We start from the raw sequence: 14,841 nt of genomic DNA on the forward strand, positions 1-14,841 counted from the left end.
CAACGGCCGCCCCGCGCAGCGGCGCGCACCCTCTCGCGGCAGGGGCCGCGTTGCCAAGCAACGCAGCTCCCCGGCGTGGCAACGGCGGCCCAGGCTGCTGCGCAGGCGTGGTGTGCGCGCGGGAAACGCGCCGGTCGGGAAACGTGTTTCTCCTCTCCTCAGAGAGCTGTGGGCTCTGCCAGCCCGGCCCCGGCCACGGCTCCGGCCCCGAGGGTAATCGTAGGGACGTCGCTGCGAATGGCTCGTTGCTTATTTTCCCCCAACACCGAAACTACACACTTTCCCTTATCTCATCGTCACTAGTGTTTTCCCCTTTAGCTCCTGCATCTGTGTTGTAACGTAGGGGTTGGTAGTTGTGGTGGGTTGACCCTGGCTGGGGGCCAGGTGCCCACCAGAGCTGCTCTATCACTCCCCTCATTCATTAGACAGGGGAGAAAAGGTACAGTGAAAAGCTTGTGGGTCGAGATAAGGACAGGGAGAGATCATTCACTAATTATCATCATGAGCAAAACAGACCGAACTTAGGGAATTCATCTAATTTATTACCAAGCAAAACAGAGTAGAGGGATGAGAAATAAAATCAACTCTTAAAACACCTCCCCCACACCCCTCCCATCTTCTTGGGCTCAAGTTCACTCCCGGCTTCAACCTCCGCCCCCCTCAACGGCACAGGGGGACGGGGAATGGGGGTTACGGTCAGTTCATCACGTGGTGTTTCTGCTGCTTCTTCATCCTCAGGGGGAGGACTCCTCTCATCATTCCCCTGCTCCAGCGTGGGGTCCCTCTCACGGGAGACAGTCCTTCATGAACTGCTCCAACGTGAGTCCTTCCCATGGGCTACAGTCCTTCTCACTCCTCTCTCCAGCTGGAAAAGCGCTCTCTAACTGTTTTTTTCCTTCTTAAATATGTTATCACATATTTTATATCAGAGGCACTGATTGGCTTGGCCTTGGCCAGCGGCGGGTCTGTCTTGGAGCCGGCTGGCATTGGCTCTATCAGACACAGTGGAAGCTTCTAGCAGCTTCTCACACAAGCCACCCCTGTAGCCCCCTCCGCTACCAAAACCTTGCCATGCAAAACCAACACAGTAGTGCACATTAATGGCAGCCCTCCGTGTGCATTTTGATTTGCAGGCTATTTTGTACTCTGCGTTTTTCAATGTTTAAGGTGTATTTTTAACTTCAGAGCAGTTTTTAACCTGGCAGGCGGTAAGATGAGAGGAGGACCCTGTGATCATCGTACATGGAAGGACTTCCCTCAGCAGCGACCTTTCAGCAGAGCTTTCCAGCTTCTCAAAACTTCCCAGTGATGGTCACAGGGATGCAGTCTTCGGCCCATTGGCTCTAGCAGCCTCCGTGGTTAGTGATGAACACTGAGTCACTGTGCTGCATTAATGCCAGTTGGCTATGGATCTGTGATCCACTGGGGATCAGTTCAGTCATGGGTGGCTCTGGCCTGAATAACACCTTTAAGGTGATTGTTTCAGGAGTGACTGCACCTCCTCCTAGGCATGGCGGGGGGTGTGTGTGTGTTACATTTGCCCCTCCATTTAGCAAAGTCAGGGTGGCCCATTTGACGTTACGCACTGTTGGCTTTAAATTTTAAGGGAAGCTACGTGCCTGCCATTCTGGGTCTCCTGTGGGTTTGGCAATTCTATAGAGTCACCATTATTAAAAAATAATTTCTATACAAAGAGAACAGATGAGTGGTATCCATATGGATCAAACCAAAGATTCTTGTCACCTGGTGTCCCGTCTTTGTTGGTGGCAAAAGAGTGGATGGCGTGGGGACACTGTAAGACTGGGGTTAGCGTGCAGTGGCAGCTCCTTCAGGGACTTACCAGGCTCAGAGCGTGGCTTCCTGAGCCAGAAGCACTGCTGTCTTTTTAATAACCGCTGATGTGTTTTTTAAAGATCCAGAACTGTACAAAGGTATGTTTGGTCCCTAGTAGGAGTGTAGGCTTCCTCTGGCCATTCTTCTGGTTGTTCTCACTTGGTGGCCCCTTATCTCCCAAGTGGAGCATAGGTACAGATACTGCCTCAAGTCCAGGTGTGCTATTTCTTTAATCTTTTGGGATTAAATAGTTGTCAGAGCCCTTCTCTGTTTGGGAGATTCGTTTTCTTGTGGAACTGACATTTTCTGAGCAGAAGCAGTGAGAATGTCCTGAGAGTAATCCTTCGAGCAGCATATAAATGGAGTGATTAAGCCACTGGATGCACTTCTTCTCTGTAATTATAAGTAATTACTTTAAAGTCAAATCTGCAAATGAGAATACCTCTGTGTACTGTAGGGGAAGATGTAGAAAGCAACTGATGAGGCTATCTTTAAAATGACATGAAATCACCAATTTTTTTCTAAAGACAGGAATAAAAAGGTAAAATAATGGTTTTTAAAGTGAACTTGCAAGTTTGCCTGACAACAAACCTGACTCAGTAACACTGTAGAGGGATATTTTACAATATAAACTTCTAAAGATTTTTAGTAATAAATTTTAGTAATAAATTTTAATTAATGAATAAAGTAGAAAACTTGATTTTCTGCTGTCTAAAGTTTAAATGAAAGTGTAAATGCTGTAATATTTGCAAAAAATAAATGCATTGATGTGTAGAAAAATCATTAGTATGTATTGAATACAAAGATACTGAAAAATATGTCTCTGATACAGCTATTTTGGTTTCACTGTTTTATGCTCAAACTTGGTCCAGCCTTCTTATGTCTTTTCAGTATTGCATTACTTTTTTTTAAAAAAAAAAATCCTTGACTGAGTTTCTTAAAGTTGCTAATAAGCTTCTTTTAAAATAATGTTTGCCTTCTCTTCCCTTTCTGTCATGCCTCATTAAGGTGATCCTATACACATGTATGCTTAATTAAGGCTTTTCATTAAAATAAGCCTTTAATCCAAAGGTGCTGGGCCTTAATTGAAACTTAGAGAAGATTAGTGTCGTCTCTTATTTTAGTTTTCACTTTTACTGTACTTCCTACTGCTTCTGAACTAAAATGTCTGCATGAGCCTTAGCTGATACGTGGTCAGGAAGAAATTAAAATTCATACTGCAGTCTTCTGGAGAGTAACATGCCTCAGTAATTGCCATTTCTTATGAAGTGCCACATTTTACCGAGAGCCTCCACTTCAAATGCAAAGGTTGCTTTGAACACTCCAAGGACATTAACATAATGAACACACTGCTTGTCTTGAAGGTGACTAATAAGTGACTAATGACACCTGGTTTTATCCACGTGTGTAATTTTGAAATGTTAATTGTGTGTTTAAATAGTGCTGAAATCATGGATTTGTCTGGAATGGTTGAGTTTTACAGAATTCTTTTCAAGAAGATTTGGAAAAAATGAGAATTTTAGCCACAGGTCAACAGTACTCAGCTGAGGTACCACATGGTGTAGTAAGTTTTAAAGGTTTTTTTAAGAAGTAAAACACAGATCCAACAGCTTCTGGTCTTCTGGAACAAAATGCACTAGTGGAAGAGCTAGTCCATTTTCTTGTAGAGCTGCAACTGAGTGTGGTACTGCTAATTAGTGAAGGCAGGTGGCCTGGTGCCATCAATGGGAGGAGAATAATTTTTCAGGAAGAGCTGATGAATTGTGTGGGTTGAATAAATTTGATACAGAAACAGCAATGCTAGGGCAAAGGTTTGAAGTAAACTTTCTAGTATAGTGATTGTAATGACCCACTGAACTTGGGTCTTCATACCATGATATTGTCTGTAATATGTTTTTACACTTGTTAAGGAGTGTAATAAAAATATTTAGTATATTTGAAAGGAATATTTTACTTTTTGGAAAGTTACTTCAAATTGATCATTTGAATAGTGTTTTTAAAAGAACATGTTATAAAAATGTATTTTTATATGATGAGTAAAGCCTGTGTTGTAAACAGCAAGAATGGTGAGTGCTGTACCTTTTGTAAGCTTATCCCTGGAAGGGTTCTTACGTAGTATTGTTACAGTGATGTCAGGCTGTGTTACTGTCTCCAAACCAAGCTCCAGGGTGTGGACAGTGAATAGGATGGGGAATGACCTTTGCATGTGTCAAGATACAGAATTTTTTTCACTGGAAATGAGGACATTTGTGCTGCTGAAAGTATACAAGCTAATAATTCTTCGAAGAATCAAGTGCACTGCTGTCATAAATGATGAGAGCTGAGTCTGAATGTGTTAACAAGGAATTCCAGCTTGAAATACTTCTGCTGGTTGAGGAAGGCAGGTTTTGGCAAATCTGCACATGTGAGCCATGCCTTTGACTCAGCAAGGAACACCGTGTTGCAGAGCTTTGTAGTTGCCCAGTTAAAGGTTTTTTTAAGAGAACTGAGTCAGACATCCTTAATTATAAAAATACAGTGTCTATCTGCTCTTTCTTCTCAGAAGTTTGAAAATGTTTTACCTCGTTTACTATTTGTACTATGTATTAAATATATATATGTTCATCTGTATGTGTACACACACATACTATTTTTTTCATTGTTGTGCTGTTTGTTTACTTTTTGCATTTTCATAACTTTCAGGCATGTGCATCCATCTCAGTAGGAAAGCCACATAGTTTTAGTTTGTAAGAGCAGTAGAGATGTTATTAGGTCCCGTTTAAAGCCCTTTCAAGTCAGTGAAAAGGCTGTCACCAGTTTATAGTTGAATTCAAAATCTGCTCTGTTAAGTAAATACTTCCTTCTCAGGGAGGAAAAGCTTTATTTAAGGGGAAACCAAAACACCTGGTTTGCAATATTTCCGATGCCTGTGTATTAACCGTGTATGGTACTAGGTTGTGTAGTGCTGTAAATGTGTGAATGTTTAGGTTTGGATGTATCTGTGAAGTGCTGTGTATGTTCTAATCTGTAATTTCCAGTTAGATGAATATTTGCTTAATGGAGACATTTGCCACTTTGTGGGAAATCTGTTTAATTATGTAAAGGGTGAATTTTCTACAAATGTGTACTGTAGATTACAAGCCTCAAATTCATACTGTTGTCTGCGTTTAATGCACAGATACTGTTTCTTCCTCTCTGTTTGTCTTTGGAGAGGTCCTCATTCCTTGAGGATGAAGTAAAGCTCTGGTTCCATCACTGCGGTCTTCAGAATTAACACTAAAAACACAGGATTCTTTTCCTGGGTTGATGAAAGTAATTTCTTGTTTGCTGTGTCAAACAAAGCATGCTATTTGTCACATTGTGGTTTGTGTGTCTTTTAAGAAGCTTTCAACTTTGATCTGAGTCAAGGTACACTCACTCAGTAGCACAGATGACAGAAGTAACAAACCAGTGATGTGCATTGTCATTCATACAAACTCTTTAAGTCAACAGATACTGAGACTTAGATGTAGAAAAACCATATTGCTTTTGAGGGGGCTTGTGCATTCTTGTGAGAAAATGCAGACCTTTACTTTTCTTGTTTCAGACAAAGGTGTGGAACAATTTATTAGTTAAGGATTCAGTTCAGTGTCTGCAATCAAAAGGTGCCTCTTCCAGTCCAGATTCTGGCCCTTGCTTATATTTTCTAGGTAAACAGTTGCATTTAAAAGACATTGTAGAGGTGGGCTCAGTACAACACAAAAGCTGCTTTCTTCAAACTGTCATCACAGAGTTTTCAGAGCGTGCTTTTAATATTTCCAGCGCTGGCGTTTGTGTCTCTTTCTCCCTCTCTCTTTTTATGTTAAATGCTATTTGAAACAAGGGTGGTTTTTTAAATGCAACTTTCACCTGCTTTTTACCTGATCTGTCTGTAGGGAAATTAACCTTTTGTGTAACGAGACAGAGGGCTAGAAAACTGTTTCACAAATTTACCATTTTAAGAGAATGCAAAAAAAGACAATTATAACAAAGAAGCAGTTGTCCTGAATGGTTGCGTGATTCTGAAAGTTATGTCTTGCCACATGTTAAAATGTTCAGGTCTGAGGCACGATTCGATCATCCAGTCTGACCTTCTATGATCATGCAAGGAATTTTATGCAGTTAGCAAACTTTAGAACTTAACCCATTTGTTTAAGTCGTATCTTTCAGAAAGCCATTCAGCTTTCATCTAAAAATTTCATAACTTGGGGGAGGTTGGTTGTTCAAGTGGTTAATTATCGTGACTGTTACTCTTTATTATATCTCATTTGAATTTGTCTGGCATCAGCTTCTAGCCATTTGCTCTTTTTGTGTCTTTCTCAGCTAGGCTGAAGAGCTCTTTATTAACTGGTATTTTCTCCTTGAAAAGATACATTAACAATGTCATCAAGTCATCCCTCAATTTTTGTTGTTAATCTGAATAGATTGGGTTTGTCAGACCACTCTTGAGACATTTGCCTAGGCCTAGAATATTTTCCTGTCTTTTTTTCCACCCTGTGCATTCTACAAATTTTCAACTTTAAAAAATTAAGATACCTGAACAATATAGTATTCTGGTCTTTTTTTCATCAACAATTTGTGCAAAGCAAAACCATTTTTTATTCCTTCTTAGTACTATATGTTTCCTGATAGAACAAAAACGTGTGCAGCAAAAAACATTCTTCACAAGAAAGTATTTTTCCGTAATTTTGCTTTTCTCCTCTTGGTATTTTCAGATGAAAATGTCCCGTTTCTTATGTGCTGTTCAGACCTCTCATCTTTGCAAAATATACCCAAGAATAGGAGATATGGTAAGCAAGTGCAGCTGTGGTGCAGCGAAGGTGAAAAGACACCTCTAAAGAGGAACATTTCAGTAAAATAATAAAACTTGCAAATGCTGATATAAAGGAGCTTAACGGAAACTCTGGATAGGGCTTAATGTCTGGCATCAAGATAATATAGGTATAATTTATCACTTGTGAAATATGGTGCTCATGAAAAAAATCAATAAGGTACAATAATTCATTTCTGTATGCTGCATAGGAAAGACAGATTGGGATGTGGAAGTGGGAGGCTGTTCTATAAATCCCATAGGTTTTTTTTCAGGCAAGAAAAGTGAAGAGTATGGGACCATGAGAGAATATCTGGGCTAAATACTGTCATACTTAACTTATTCAAGGTAGTAAAGAGCACAAAGCAAAGACTATGTTCTTCTCCAATGGGGTCTTAAGGAGAGTGTGAGTAGAGGTAGATGACATCATTCAATGTCATATCAAAATGTGATATACAACACAATATAAACTAAACACTTATAAACCTAAGGTTTGTAACACATCTAAAACTTGGAATGCAACTTTTGGTATGTAGTTTAAATAATAGGTTTTTATTATTATTTCAAGGCCATATCCCTGTAATGCAAGTGTAATTAATCTCAAAGAAGTTAGAGGAAATCTGAAGAATGTTTAGAGTTACAGTGATCATGCACTAGAGATGCATGAGGAGTCACCAGGGCACAAAGGGAACAAACTGAAAAAACAAAGAGTTTAGGCAGAAACAAAGTAGTTTGGTTGCTTAGAACTGCAGCAGAGCAGATGATAAGAAACTACCTGCCTTAGTGTTTGCTATTCACAAACAGCAAGTGTTGCCAAAAGCAGTGATGTATATACAGGGTCTGCAACAACCCATGGAATTAAATGACAGTGAAAGTCAGAACATGTGGCATTCATCCAAGGAATCTGAAGGAGCTAAAGAATTGCTAACTGAATTCCTATTAAAACATAGGTAATTAATCAGCAAAATGTAATACAATAGAGGAAAACTGAAGTAGCCAGCTTCATACGAAACTGTTTTGGGGGAAGTGGTTCTGAGAATGATTCCAGGAATTAGAATGGTGAACCTTTCTTTGGCGTCAGGAAACTTAATTGATAAAATTGTTAAAGATAAAAAAAAAACTGTAAAGAACTTGGATGGAGTGTAATTCTAAGGAGAAATAACTGACTGTTGCAACAGTATATCTTGCTGCTCCAGCCTTATAGTATATTTTAACAATTTAATGGAGAAGGTTGGCAATACAAGTACATATACAGTTTTATCAAAAGACGTGACTTTCGCAAAAAATACTAGACAAAGTTTTTAGACAGTAGTTTGTAACACAGCTAATCATAAAAAAAGAACTTGATAATGAAGATGACACAAATAAAGCCAGTGTGGGGGAAAACTAGGTCGGTGATAGAAAGCACAAGATTTCATCAGAAAAATAAATCAGTCAGTGTAATGTCCAAGGATCATTGTGGATGTGTTTAAACTGCCACTGAGACAAAGCATGTGCTACCTCTTGCTCTCACACAGCACAGTAAGCGGGTCTGGTTACCTGAGAGGCCGTGCAAGCTGCACTCCCTGCTTCCCTTCCTGCACCGCACCAAACCATGGAGATGATACACCATCCTGGGACCGCACTGTTGTAGAGCTTTTTGTGCTGCACCCTATAGTGTATCTGTGTTTGGAGGAGAGGCTAGAAGTGGTGACTAACAACATCCCAATTTGCTGATGAAACAAAATAAAGCATTTTATCACTACATTTCTAAAATAAAAACCCAACCTCGAACACAGGAAGGAAGGGTCAAGGGGGAAAATAGAAATGATTAGAGGCATGTGGGGAGCTTCTTTACAAGTAAATTAACAAGAATGGTCCAGATTTGCAGCTGATGAAAATTGGCACGGTTCCACTAGAGTCAGTGGCACTGAGCCAGTTTACACCAGCAGAGAATCTACCCCAATGCTTTTTTAATATGAAAAACCAGGGCGATTATAGCAGAGACCTACAGTAAAAGACCCACACAATTACAAAAGCGAGGCTGTGAATGTTAGGAGGTGCCAGAGTTGCCGCTACGTGTGTCTTTAGACATGCGTTCTTTTGGGGTATTGATTCAGATCAGTTTTTACAGTCAAAACAGTTTTTCCGCTCACATAGAAGGTTTTTACAGAAACTTTCCAGAAAATTTTCTTCCTGAGACAGAAACCTGGCACGGAAAACAATTGAAATTTGGCAAGGTTGTAAGCAACTGAAAAGATGTAATAAAGTGGTGTTAAACCACTTAATTATAAACATAGTTACCAGCTAAATAATTTGCATAGTGAAGATGTGCTTGATGCAGCTAATTGCACTTCCTGGTACTACCTGAAATAAAAGGTGAATTAATGAGAGGGAAACACAAAATTAATGAGAGTTAATAAGATACAAGAAAACGTGTGTATAGATATATCCATATGGGGGAGAGAGAGAGGGAATCCCCGTTGCTTTTGTAGGGCAAGTCACTGCATAGATCAGTAATTTCTTCTATAATTCATTTTTTCCCTTTAAGATTTCAATGTTTTACCAATCACCATTGCTTTACAAACTCTCATCACAATCTTTCTTGCTCATTTTCTCATTTGTCCTTGTCTCCTCACCCTATTATTATTTTATTTGTTGGTTTGTTTTGGCCTGCATGGAAAATCCTTCAAGGAGCCAATGTGCTTACCTCGGGGAGGAGAGGGATACCTTAGACCGTGGCTGTGCATTTGCTTGGCATTGTTTGTGACCATCATCACCTTGTGTGTGCAAGAAGAACAATTTCAGATGAGATCATTAGTATCTAAAATGATTTGTTTCTAGTAATATAGTAACTATGGCTGCTATACAAGTTCAGGTAAAACCAAGATTTTTCTCTTAGCACTGTATTGCACAATAATAGTGCTATTTAAGGGATTGTTTCTTCTAAAATACAATTCACTTAATATTTTAGTTTTAGTGCTACTTTTGACTGGGCTAGAGTTAATTTTCTTCATAGTAGCTAGCATGGGGCTGTGGTTTGGATTTGTGCTGTAACCAGTGTTGATAACCCAGGGATGGTTTTGTTCCTGCTGAGCAGTGCTTACACAGAGCCAAGGGCTTTTCTGCTTCTCACCCCACCCCACCAGCCAGTAGCTGGGGGTGCACAGGGACTTGGGAGGGGACACAGCCGGGACAGCTGACCCCAATGACCAAAGGGATAGCCCATACCATATGATGTCATGGTCAGCAGATAAAGCTGGGGGAAGAAGAAGGAAGGGGGGACATTTGGAGTGATGGCGTTTGTCTTCCCAAGTCACCATCATGATGGCTGAACACCTGCCTGCCATGGGAAGTGGGGAATGAATTTCTGATTTTGCTTTGCTTGTGAGCATGGCTTTTGCTTTACCTATTAAACTGTCTTTATCTCAACCCATGAGTTTTCTCACTTTTACACTTCCAATTTGCTCCCATCCCACCGTGGGGGGAGTGAGAGAACAGCTGTGTGGGGCTTGGGGCTGAGCTGCCAGCTGGGGTAAAACCACGACATTTAGATACTGGTCACTGGGCTATTGGTGCACTCTGATACCCTAGTATTTCTAACTTTAAATTAATTTTTCTTACTATTAATTATTTTTTAATAGAATTTTAAATTTCTATTTTAAATGCCTATTTACATTTCTATTTAATTTCTATTTTAATTTCTTATTAAAACAGATTTAAAAGATAGTAAAGCTGCATCTTCATCCTCCCTTTAAAATTTCCTAGTGACCCAGATATTTCTAATTAGAGTTTATCTCAAAGGTGGAAGAACCAGTGAAAGATTTGTTGTATAGGAGACACAAATGCTGCTGCTAATAAACTGGTAGTGTTGTAGCTATTGGGCCTGTGTGAGGCTGAGAGAAAATAAATGTTTATTCCAAGTATATGTGTTAATCTAAGTTATTAAGTTTCTTTACATATATCATCTGTCCTAAGTAGAGCTTTGCATTTTTTTTCTAAAGGTTATACTTCGGATTTGGAAGAATGAGTAAAATCAGACATTCTGTCAAAAAAAATAAGCTAACATTAATGGTAGTCCATACAATTAAAAAAGTAAATCACAGTTGAGATTTAGCCTTCATGCTGTCAATCCTGGTGGAAAGGTAGCTGAGTAGTTCTTGTTGAATGAGATTTTTGTCTAATGTTTAAGCCACCAATAAAACCCCCAGTTAAGCCCTTCATAGGAAACTTAAGAATTGACTGATGGGAGTCACATGGTTAAATCAGTGCTTGTTATTCATAATTTATTCAATGGTTGATGGAAAAAAATTGTCCAATTATTTGACAAATACTGCTTGGCAAGATGATTTACAGAGAATAATACAAGTATTTGTTGAAGAATTTAAAGTGACAAAAAATGCCAAAATTACGGCCTTTATTCTCAATGCAGTGATTAGAGCTGATTGAATGATATTCAGACAGTTTGACTAATTTTGAATAGTCCTTACACAGGCAATATTCCCATTGACTTCAGCTGGAATTTTGCCAGAGTGAGGACTACAGGATTGGGCCTTTGAGTGTAAATGTCTTGAAAGGGTCCCTTTATAAAGCAGCAGCTTAAATTCTGAACTGCAATGAAAACCCATTTTCACTTTTCTCTGTTACTTTGCCTGTTCTGTGGAATTGCTCTGTATGAATGTTAATCCCATTCCCTCTTTATCAGCAGAGGGTGCTATGGGAGTTTTGTGCTCTCCGGTAGCCTTTTGTTTATGCACAGTTCAATCTAATTTAAGTTGAACTGACCATTCAATGGGAGTCAAGTGTGTATTTAAATGGTGTGTGGGAGAGCCATAATTTAATGGCAAACCATTTCCTTAATTGATTCAAGTTAAAGAAGGGAGACATTTTAAAGTGGATAGTTTCAGATTCCTGGCCTCTACCCCCATACCCTCCTAAATGGGTCACTGAATGTGGTCTTATACTCTTATGTGATAAATGATAGCATTTTCATGTATTTTTGAGAGACAGGTTCAGTATTGCAAGTTACTAGAAATGTGTAATGAACTAATATTTTTGAATATAAAGTTCAGTGACTTATTAAAGTTCCCGATTTTTTCAATATTAGCAGGGCTTTAATACAAAAAGGTGTTTACAAATCCCTCACATGGAAATACTCAAAAGTGGAAAAATGATTTTTGGTAAGCCAGTGTATCCTATGCTTTGTTAGAAGAGTGTTAAGGTTGTAAAGTCAAGTGTAGAGAAAACAGAAAATACATAGGCAATCTTAATTCTGGTAATTTTTCTGATTGTTCATCTACATCCTGACAGGGATATTAAATTACATGATTGCATAGCTACTTTTTTTTATGAGACGTCTGTGCCTTTAACATATACAATAGACACCACTGAATAGGAGCTTTATGAAATGTTTCTTTTATCTGAATTGCTCAGTGTATGCCACTGAGTTATTTGCTGCACACCATTGCGTCCAGCATTGAATGCATGATTATCGACTTCCTCAAGTACCTTTCTATAGTGCTCCCATAAGAGGGTAGTTTATTAATCCTTTGATTAATCACTGTTTAGTGTATTTTTGCTGTTTAACGCACAAGAACAGAAAAAATGGTGAAATGCAAGGTAAAAGTGATCACTAATTTTATCTATCCAATTTGAGATGCCTTAAACCTGATACATTTCAGAAAACTTTGCACTTCTTGTAGCGAAAGCAGATGTGTAGCCGACTCCTGCTGCAGTTCTGCATTCTCAGCCCTTTCACAAATCAGATTCTGTGATCTTGGAAAATCTGGATTTTCAGAAAGTAAGGGCCAGACAGTCAGAGTTCAGCAGTGAAAAGTTCAGGGTGATCTTTCCAGCATCATATAGGCTGTGGTCAAAGCTGAGCATACTCCAATACTTGAAGATGACATTTTTTAACCTTAAGACCATGTTTTTTACTTTCCTCATGCACTGCCTGTCTTTCAACTCCTGCTGTAAATGACAGAGGATCTTAAAGATGGAAGTCTTATTTCCTGCATAGCTGTGATGTGTTCCCAGACTATTGGCCTCTTGGTATATTGAATGAAATGGCTTCCTGTGGCTGAATAGTGGCTCATAGTTAAAAACTACTGAGGTGCTGAAGTAGATTATAGATGGATTCCAAAGTGTTCGGGTTGTTTTTTTTGGGTTTGGCCTTAATATTTATAATGTCATCCTGTGGAGGGAAATAAAACTTCAAAATTGTTGGAAAGGTTGTTGTAAAGCTGCGCCTGGAAACATACTGATTGCCTGAGACACTGGCAAGGCCAAAATCCTTGGATGCTCTGGATAGTCTGCTGCCATTTGTTCTTCATTATGTGGCCCAGCTTCTGCTGTGCACTTTGCAATTGAGCTGCTTTATCCAATGATCCCCAATCTTTTCTGCCAGTGCCTCAATCCACTGTGATAATTTGCAATATTCTTTTCTAAGCATGACCGAGGAGAGGAAGGATTACAGGCAGAGGCAATAAAAAGCACAAGAGGGAGAAAATTTACTGCTTTCATTCCCAGGCAGTGGGCCTGGTGGTTGCACACAGGCAGAAGGGCTTGCAAAGCTTTGCCAGGGGATGGATGGACCTGCAATTTGGGAGGACGTGGCATGCATGCTCCAGCTGGCCCAACAGGTTTAAGTTGGTAGAGTTTGCGTCTTATTATCTGCTATACAGTCAAAATTTCTGCTCAGTCTGTGTGGGCAGGTTTGTAGAAGCTCATAACTTGGCTGAATTTGTGGATATTTTCAGAAGAACAACAGAATATTGACACTATGGCAACTGCTCTGCCATGTTTCCAAATCCTGATCTGAGTTGTATAGGGAGCTGTAGCATCTTCACCAAACAGCTGCAAAAGGTGGGGTTTTTTATTTAAAAAAAAAGGGGGGGGGGGGGGGGGAGGAGGGAGGGAATGGGGGATGCAATGTATTCATCCTCTTATCCCTGAGAAAGAGCAGAATTGGTTTAGGTCAACATTTCTCAAAAACTTCAGCCTTAGTCAGAGCTATTTTCAAAAATTTCAGTGCAAACCATTACAGTTTGAGGAAGCTGTGAACTCCTGGAAAGACAGTCTTTTAATGGGAAGTCTGAGACAGCCTTGTTTATGAGCACTGTCTTCTCAGAGAGTGCGTTCTCTACTGTAAGCTGTAATCTGGGGGTGAGAACGTTTTGTTCATTACTTCTGTAGTGCCTCCTGACCCTGTTAGAAATATGTATTTTCTTTTACTCCAATCCTTGTTAGTTTTGTCACATGCAAATTTGGTTTCCTCTGGCATCATCAAAGGCCTTTTTATGTTTGGGGTTTTTTTAAATAGCAGTTTGAAATCCAAAGGTGACTTCAATATTGTTTGAGGCTACTGCTGGAACAGGTGTAAGATGATGAGTTCCCTCCAAATATTCGTAACAATGTTGGCTTTCTAAATTGAAGACTATCCATCTTTTTTGTTTGACACTGTAACTACTCAGTGTGCTTCACTTTCAGTGATGTATTTAACTGGAAATTTTGCTTATTGGTCATTTTCACAGTTGTATTCTTAGTGCTTCCAATAATAGATTTTTCTTGTAAGTCAAGTTAATGTCATTCTTGTTTACTGGTCTCTAGAAGGTGATCTTCCTTTCCAGCTACTAAGGAATAAGGATGTTATTGTTAAGGATATTGTTACTGTGTCATGGCTGTTAAGTACGGAAATGAAGAATTTCTGTATTATAGGTAGGTATTTAGGAAAAGTGATATCATACGCTTCTTAAACCTAGTGCTAAATGAAAAGATTTGGCTTGTTGTTTATTTGCTTATATTCAGTGAATTGGAAGAGGATTTGAAGTGGTGATCTGTACTAGAACAAAACAAATGCAGAAAAAGTCTAAGTGAAAGAACTGAACCTTAGAAGATTTCTCTTTTACCCCATTAGATCGCACATCCTGAAGGGACCAGTAAAATGCAGTGAGTGACCAAGCCCATCATCATTTGAGCAGAAAACAAAGCTGTTGAAATCATGCCGTATCCATGTTTCAGTTGTGGAGGAGAGAGCAGTCAGATTTAGTTATCCTAAAACTTTTCTTTTCTTATGGCCTGACCCATGCTTTTAGTTTGCTTAAAACTGACATTTCCTATGCAATGAGTGCATTGCCTCTCAGGACCTCATCTGAAAAAATGCTTGAGCATGTGCTTAACTTCCAGCCTGTGAGCCAGCCTGTTCACTTAACATAAACATCTGC

Source organism: Balearica regulorum, chromosome 2 (genome assembly GCF_011004875.1).
Source record: "Balearica regulorum gibbericeps isolate bBalReg1 chromosome 2, bBalReg1.pri, whole genome shotgun sequence".
In the NCBI taxonomy this organism is placed as follows: Eukaryota; Metazoa; Chordata; class Aves; order Gruiformes; family Gruidae; genus Balearica; species Balearica regulorum.